This window comes from Sinohyriopsis cumingii, unplaced genomic scaffold (genome assembly GCF_028554795.1).
Source record: "Sinohyriopsis cumingii isolate HCF-2022 unplaced genomic scaffold, ASM2855479v2 utg000622l, whole genome shotgun sequence".
Lineage (NCBI taxonomy): Eukaryota > Metazoa > Mollusca > Bivalvia > Unionida > Unionidae > Sinohyriopsis > Sinohyriopsis cumingii.
The window spans coordinates 4,474,422-4,483,381 of NW_028315918.1; positions in this window are offsets into that span (position 1 = coordinate 4,474,422).

Here is an 8,960-nt window from a genome sequence, read left to right on the forward strand (position 1 = left end):
TTTTTGGATTGCAATGCTTTGCGTGTGCGACCGGCAATAGGTGTTGAAGAGGAGGAGGATGTCTGAGCGGGGAATATCGGTTCTTGTTTCACTTCTGTCTTCACTTCTGTCTTCACTTTCTTTTTCTCTTGTGAGGAAGAAGGGGTGGCCAACATCTTTTTAATCCATCCAATTCTGGAGGTAGGTGGTGTTGTTAACTTGCGTACTTTTTCGGGTGGAGTTTGAAACCCTTCTTCTTCTTCTTCTTTTTCTGTCTTGGACACGGGTACTGGTGGTACTGGTACTGGTGATGGTGCTGGACTTTTCATCAAGCTCTTAAAATCTTTCAGAGTGGGTAGAGCTGTTTCGTCTAAAGCTTTCTGGTGAAAGAGTTGCAGTCGTTGCAAGAGTTGACCGTACTTTTGCGATTTTTCTGTTTCGGACAAATCTTGGCGATCCATTAAGGACTGCAATTCGTGTTGTAACTGGGACACCTCGCTCAAATGGGGATTGGGAGGTAAATGCGGGGTGCGTTGTTCTTGCCACCGATGGTATTCCATCCATCGTTTGTAAGGCACTAAAGCTAGTTTTCGTCCTTCCATGGGGTTGTCAGGGGTCGATTCTGAGATCTTGGGACTTCCGAGGGCCTTTTTATCTTGCTCCCACCAGTCCTCCCAACATGGTTCCCAAGACTCCTTTCAGTAAGGGGCCTAACAAGAGGGGTAAAATGCCTCCACGTTGGACCAACATCTTCTTCTTTTGACGAATGGGAATTTTCTTTTGAACCATTTGGCGAAGAACGTGACGATGTTTGCCTAAGCATTGTTTCTGGTGTTTGGACAAAGGGATCGTGCCTTTCAAAACGTTCAAACAACATTCGCACACGGTATCGATGACCTCTTTGGAGGCCGTTTGAATGAGTTTTTTTCGTAGGGGTGGAGAAGCTTTGGACAGGACAGATAACATGTCCCCATGTTTGACTAAACGAGGAGGCAGTCCTTTCCTTTTCTTTCCTTGGGGTTTTCTGGAGGGTGAGATCTCTGAGTCTTCAGGAGCACCAAAACACTGATACCCCGAATTGGTCACAGGCTTTTTTTATACTGGAACGCGTCGCCACTGATTGTCTTTACGTCGTATCAACTTCATGACAGGCATGACACGTCGTGCAGGGGTACGCAACGGACTAAATCGAGCCAGTTCTTGCTTGGACAAATCCAGTAAACTTTGTAACATGCCCGATCTTTCTTGGACTTTGATTTTGGGAGAAGGTACTTTGTGAGCAGCAGCCACCGCCACTAAATTGGAGGGTCCTGCCACTGGGGAAATTCATTTGGGGGTCATCAACGGAGATGTTCTTGGTGTAATCAACGTCTCCAAGTACTCTTCAGTTCTGGGTTTCATTAACGGAGAAGTGGATGAACGTGAGGATGCCGGAGACGCAGTCACTGCCGTGGCAGATCGTGGTTTGCGAGTGTAAGGTTGCGTCCTGGCCGAAGTGCCTCTCTTGCGACTAGTTTTCTTCTGTGGACTTTTCTTTTTATGGGGACTTTTTCTCTGTTTCTTTTTCTGGGGGCTTCTTTTCTTTTTCCGGGGTGGTGGTGTCTGGTCAGAGGAGGGTCCTGCCACTGGAGAAGTTCTTCTCTTTGGGGACCTGGTCTTTTTCTTCTTCTTGGGACTTCGTTGGACTTTTGTCTTCGGGATAACTTTGGGGGCATTAGGATCCCATCTTAAAAGTGAGCGAATGATGACCCCTCCTAGAGTACCGCTCCCTCCAGGTTTCAAAATGATTTGTTTTTTGGTTTGAGTGTTGATGCGGGGATCGGCCAGTTGGACCAAAGCGACTTTGTTTCGATCGAAAAAGCGTTTGGTTTGATGAGGAATCTGAATGATTCCTTGGAGTAACTGACGTGCCGTCACCGTGAACCATCGTAAGACTTCTTTGAGACTAGCTTCTAAGACACGAGCTCGTGTTTGTGGATTTTTTTCTCGACTGATGCCATGCAAGGCACGAATCAATTTGACGGGAAGATGCGACTGAAGGGACGTCATGTTCACACTGTGTGAGACAGACGAAAAAGGGTCTGAGGTTTTTATAGATTTTTTTATGGGGAGTGAAATGAAGTCGAGGACGGAGACGTGTATAGGACAGGTCCTCCGTCTTGGCACCAGTGGTGAAACAAGTGGGTACGAAATCGCAAATCCTCGGGGATCGTAGGTTTCAAATCGACGAGTAAATAGGCGTGTGGCGTTTGAGTGGCATCGTCGTACGCCTGAGTCAGCCAAGGCGTTCCTAACTGTTTGGCTAAGACTTGCACTTGCGATTTATCTCGAGGGCTTTTAAACAAGACCACGTAATGCGCATTGAGACTGATGGTGCGATGGGCTTTACTTTGTTGAAACAAATTTTGGGTGATGTAAACGACACTGGCATTACGGCGATGCCCTTTGCGCGTGAACCACAGTTTAATTTCTTCTTCGTCTTCTCCTAACATGTCGTCGAAAATGACCAAATGGGTTTGACGGGAGTCAGAGACGATGCCGTCGTCTTCTTTAGGAATGCCTTCCACAAACACGATGGAATCGCCTTGACTTTCTCGCAAGAGGTTGTACGCCGATTGCCACTCTTTGTAACACCACACGATCCGTTGAGGTGGCCGATCGATCAAATGATGTTTATGTTCGATCAAACGTTTGACGAATTCGGTTTTGCCTGAACCGCTAGGTCCAGCAATGAGCATGTTAAAGGGATGGCGAAGATACAAAGCCTCCCAACTGGCACGATCTAAGTGTTCGTCGATGACCTTGACAGTAGAGGAAGAGGGAGCAGAGACAGCAGATGTAGCCATTGTGTGAGAAATGTCACTTGTGACACGAAAAAACAAACAAGACAAGAGTTTATATACTTTTTCAGAACACGTTTATTGAATGTTTTTTTTCAAACATGAATACGAAAGAGAAAAATACATAAAAGCCAAAGGCTTAAGTACAAGAATAAAAGGCACATGATAACCATGAACGTGGAATAAACACAAGTGTCTGTACAACATGTTTTGGGTAAAGTTCTAACCAGTTCTATAGTAGGGGGTAAGGTCACACAAGTGTCCTCCCGAAAGGGTCTTTCAGGCCTGTCCACGACAGTCCCGTCCTGGGTGACGGGTTCTTCTGGCACCGTCACTAACACGGGTTGAAAAGTAAATTTTTTCCTTGAATAACTCTCGTGCATACTGGGCCACCTCTTGGGTCCAAGCCAAACCAATCTGGTTTCTTCTTCGTCAACGACATGGTAAGTTACTTCAATGAACAATGAACTATCGATCTTGCCTAGGGTTCCTTTTTATATACAGACCAATACCGACGTGACCGTACGGCAACGTAAAGTGATTGGGAAGTCGCACTCGCTTCTGGTATACAATTTGATAGACTTTTTCCAAGGGTCGACTGACGATGTGGTGAGTGGGTAAACGTACGATCTTGTTCGGTTGATAGGTGGTCACTTTAAAGTTTCCATCCTCTCCCGATTGCAAGGCTTCTTTCAATACCCCAAAGTTGACCACTCGACTGGTACGATGATTCAGAGTCAGTCCTTTCACTTTGCACGGCGTGTGCACTTCTCCTTGTTTGTCCCGGTATTCGTAGCCGTAATTTTTGGGACCGCCACTGACGAAACTTAGAATCTTGTCGTCAGGATGCTCGTCTGTCCAGGCTCCTAAACGGTCTCCTTCGATGTCAGGGTGCTGTTGAATCGGGTGATGGATGTAAATGCAACTGTCCGTGTCAAAGTACAGGACGCGTTCCCCTAACAGTTCTAAAGCTTCGTACAATTTTAAGCGAGCATGGGCTGTCACGTAAGCCGCAATGATGACATTTCCAAAAGGGTCGTCTTGTACAAAGTCCAGATCTTCTTCGTAATTGACCAAGATCAAATCCTCTCGAACGACGTCCACGTGTTTCATGTATTTGGTTTTGTCGTGAATCATCTGGAGGTAGCGGAAAGGTTCTGTCAAATATTCCGTCTTGGGTAAACACGGTCGTTGTGCCATTTTACCCCACAAGCAATTTAACATCACTTTGGCAAACGATCGCCTGCCTTCGTTTTTTTCGATGTGGTCTAAAGAGATGCCTTCTTGTTCGTAGTATTTCTCTTTGAATTTTATTTGGTCTTCGGGAGTGTGACACCGGGAAGGATAGCCGCTGGCTTCTTGCTTCAGTTTGTTAAAGGCATCCACGTAGTCGGCGAAAATGCCTTTCTGACTGGGGTCACCCTTGTGGTATTGTTGTGTCTTGGGAAAGTGGCAAATTTCGTACACTTCTAACAGTTGGTATCCCATGTCCAGAGCTTTGAACAATTCCACGCTGACCCAGGTTCCCGTCAAGGCACGTTCTTCCTGGCTGTGATGGCAAGGTTGATCTTGGTTGCACGTTTCGGCACAAGTACGGAACAAGGGAAACATCAGTTTGCCTTGACAATGGTGAGGTAAGACGGGATGGTATAGGTTCGTGGGAGGCAAAACTTTACACTTGATCAAGCCTTCGTATTGTCGAACGTTTTTCAGGTCGATGTGTTCCGTCAGCAATTGCGGGTGCCCTACGGGAAAGCGACAATATTTGCACACGTAGGGATACAGCGAACACACGTCCAAGTATTTGATTTCTTCTCCTTTCTCTTCGTCGGCTTGGTACAGCAAACAGGTGGCATTGGTCCTTCCTCCGTACAAACTATCCCTCGGGTTCAACGGGTCCATGAACTGGTAACTTTCCACGAGGCGTTTAAACTCGGGATCGGTTTTCAAACGGTGATCGTACTCGTGTTCCCACATTTCCACCACTTGGTATCCTTGCTGTTCTAACTTTAGGCGCCGCTGACAAGTGTCCTGGTACAAGTCTTCCATGATTCGTTGTAAAAACTGATTTTTAGTGCTACGGTCAGGGTAACAGACGGGACATCTGTGAAATAAGCAGCCGTTAAACTCGTACACGATCTTGGGGTTTTCTAAGTCCCAGCCATCGACCGAATACGTTCCGATGGTCTTTTCACCCCCTCCGTTGCGGACATGCTGAATCCATTTGTCTTTCTTGTCGCACAAGTAATGTAACCAGCGTAGGACTTTGACCGAGTATTGACGCTTGACATAGTGGGTCGTTTGAGGGCTGATGACAGCTACGGTGTTTTCAGGCATGAATCGTTGTCGGTACACTAAGGAACACGCTTTGGCAATGGTGCAAGCTTCTTTCAAAGGATCGACCCCTCCGTGTTCCATAAACAGTTCTCGAAATTTTCCACAGCAACGTCGTAAAATGTCCACGTCGGAACGACAATACTTTAGCATTTCTTCCTGAAAGTCGAAAGGGTCCGAGGCGTGAGCCTGGTACCAAGAGTAGAAAGCTTCTCGTTGTTCGGTACGCATGTTGTCGGGGTCGTAATAGTGAGCCTCAGGCAAATGGGGTAGAACGGCGTGTTGATTGGCTTCCGTATTGAAAAAGTGTGGAAAGTACCCTTTAGCCATTTCTGTCATTCCAAACGTTTTAGGCATTCGACTCAAAGGCATGGCCAAATAGCTCATCGAATCTTTAAACTGCACTTGTCCCACTTGCATGAAAATGATTTTGGCTCCGTTCAAAGTCAGTTTAGGACGTTCGGTGCCTTGTTCCGTATAGTATCTGAGAAGAAACTGTCCATCGTATCCGGAGAAATTGTGAGCCATCACTGTGGCATGACGATGACAATCTCCGTAACGTTCGGTGTCCTCTTGGCTCCACGTCTTGTCGATGGGGTCTAAGACCCATTGGGCAAAATCGGCTAACGTGTTCGGTCCCCGAAAGATTTTTTCACGTCCTCCAGGAATCTTGCTGCAGTGAGGGCAATGACTGAAGATAGGTTCTTGAATGCACTTCTCGCACGCTCGATGAGCCACGCAGAAATTAGGAATGTGAATGCCGGTCTCTTGCATGCATTCGAAATCGAAAAAGATGAAATTGCCTTTCTTCTTGTGGGGGTTGGTATTTTTGCACGTAGCATTCGTGTTCCAAGTCCACGATGTGGTGACAAATGTGACATTTTTTCTTTCCTCGACATACGTGTGCCTTGGCATTATTGGTAAGTATGCCTTGTCCACACGTAGGGCACAATCTCAGCAGTTGACAAGCACATTTCTTCTGTGAACCTTGTGTTTTCAAAATGTTGTTGGTAACAGGTAGGGCTGACAAACGTTCGCAGACAAGTCGAACAAGGCACTGGTCCTTCGCTCAGACAGGGTGGAGAGGCCAAACATCCTGGGCATTTCCATCCACAATGCTTGTGTTGCTCTCGAGTATTATGGCCATAGTCACATTTCTCACAGTAATAACTGTATCCCAGGAATCCGGTGATACTGGTAATGGTATCAAAATGGTCATCGTGATAATAGACATGAATGTATTTTCCGTCCTTAAAGTCTTGGCCTCGAAACAACAGAGGTCCGCGCACTTCTTGAGGGTGCACTTTCAAGGTGTATCGTGGAGCTAGGGCATCTTGCAATTTTTGCATCTCAGGAATGCCACAGGGTGTGTCTTTGGACAGTCCGGCTTGTTGCAACAGGAGTTCTGCTTCGTTTCGTTGTTTGGCTCGGTCCGATTGTCGAGTAGTTTTCCAGGCTCTTTTCCATTCTGCCGTGTCGTTCTTGTTGGCATAGGTTCGTCCCACCACGATGGCTCGAGCTAAACACATCTGGTCTTGAGGATTGTGAATTTGGACAAGGCTACGCTTAATGCTGCGAAGCTCGTTCACCAATAACATCTTTTTGCGTCCAGTCCCTTGAGGAAGAGAGACGTGAGCCATTTTCAGTGTGGCTTTACCATCGGTGATGTCAAACTGGTCATTAGATTGTTGTACGTGTTGAATCTTGTCCATGATTTTGGAAGGGGTTAGTTCTGCGGGTCTGCTAAACTCGAGCCAAACAGGGGATTTCAAACCGTCGTGATCTATGGATAGTGTCAAGCGATCGTCTTCTTTGGGTTGACATTGTCGCTTGAGTGCGGTGAGCAAAGAATCCCACCTCTCGGTGATAAACCCTTTTGCTTTCTCCAATGGTACGTCGGCCTTGAAATCTTTAAACTTCACCGTGTAGGTGTAAGCCGTGGTTCTAAATTTTCTAGAGGAGCGCTTTTCCGTCTCTCGAATGGAATAGTATTTTTCAGGGTTGACTAAGGGTGACGAACTTGGTTTAGAGGTTTCAAATTCTGGTTCACTCATGTCCTCTTCAAAATCACTGGCATGAATTTGTGCCAAGATTTCAGCTCTGGTACGAGGCGATAGATCACGTTTCTGCCTCTTACTTTCTTCTTCTTTCTTCTCGAATGAATGGGATCGTTTCATCTTGAGTGCAAAACGTCAAATGACTCAAGTGTAAACACCATAGACTAATTTATAGTCATGGCAGACCAGCGTATATAAAAGGGTGTGTGTCTTGTTCTTTCACTATTCATTTCACTCTCAAGCCGAGCACAACGATGGAAGAGACTACCCAGATGGAACGTTTCGTCAGAGCTTTGCGAGGGGTCATTAGAAAATTCTCTTCAGACCAGCCGACGGACTACTCTCCTTCCTTTCGAGATAAAAGTCAAGATACTTGCTATATCTGTCAGAAGAAAGGGCATTGGTCTTCAGAGTGTCCAGACCGTCAAAAAAGAAAAAAAAAAAACAGGGGCTAAAAAAGACAAAAGTCAAGATACCTGTTATTATTGTAAAGAAAAAGGACATTGGTCTTCAGATTGCCCAAAAAAGAAACAAGAGTCAGAAGAAAAGAAGGATTCTTCAGAAGAAGAGAGGGATTCTTCGGAAGAAGAGAGGGATTCTTCGAAAGAAGAGAGGGATTCTTCAGAGGAAGAAGAGGAAGAAAGAAGACAATTCTATTTAAAAGAAGCAAAGAAACAGGAGAAGAAAAGAAGAAGGGAAGAAAATGAGGAAAAAACGGTGAAGAAATTCAAAAAACAGAGAAACTAAACAAGGAGAAAGAAGAAGTCAATGAACTTTTAATTAAAGTGTTCTGTGGTGAATTGTGAATTGGATTGTAAAAAATGGATAAAAGAATACATGAATGATATAAGGTAAGTGTCTTTGAGTTTTGATTTTAAAATAAGAAGCTACACTCATGCACTCATACACAGACACGTACTATAAGGGTAAAATGGGTGGGGTTTATTTTTGAGTTATTGGCAAATTGAAAGGCTATCTCTTTTCGAGAGAAGTGGGTGGCCCTGAAAAGGGCCTTTTTATTTTGGTGTAGGGGTGAGTTTAACCAATCAACTTTAACTGCCTTAAGCCTTTGCCACGGCCGAGGCCTACTTCTGATGATTGGGTTGAAATCACTAAGGGTGGTACGATAGGCTTAGTCACAGGGTTGGCGTGTTTAGCTCGGGAAGGTCGTATTCTCTTCGGTCGTGATAAAGAAGTCTGATACATTTGTTTCAGACTTCTTAACTCCGCTAAAATGTCCAACAGTACCGTAGCCGTTTGATTTTCACCCTCTTGTTTCTTTGCTGGTACTTCTTCTTGCTGTTGTTGCTGTTGTTTTTTTCTTACCTCTTCTTGTTGCTGTTGCTGTTGCTGTAGGAGAAAAGCTTGTTCCGCTTCCTTTTGTCGTTGCATAAATTTCTCCAATTCTTCTTTCTGTCTCTGTCTAAAATTCTCCACTTGCGGTAATGAAGAAGGTAACGAAGGTTCCGGAACAAATTCTTGCGAGGTAAGAAAATCCACAAAATCCCAATGTACCTCTTCTGAAAGTAAGTCCGGGTTCCCTTGGGCAATCTCCCCTGCTGGTGCACCCCAATGGATCGTTTTCTGAGTTTCCGTCATGTTGAATCACTGTCGCATAGATTGACTGCACACAAGCGCTAACGAATCTATATAGACCACGTGACGTCACAGACTGCTCTCTTCGGATTGGATGCGAGCTGACTGAATTTTGTAACGCGTGTTCGGATTGGTGAATGAATTCAATCCGTTT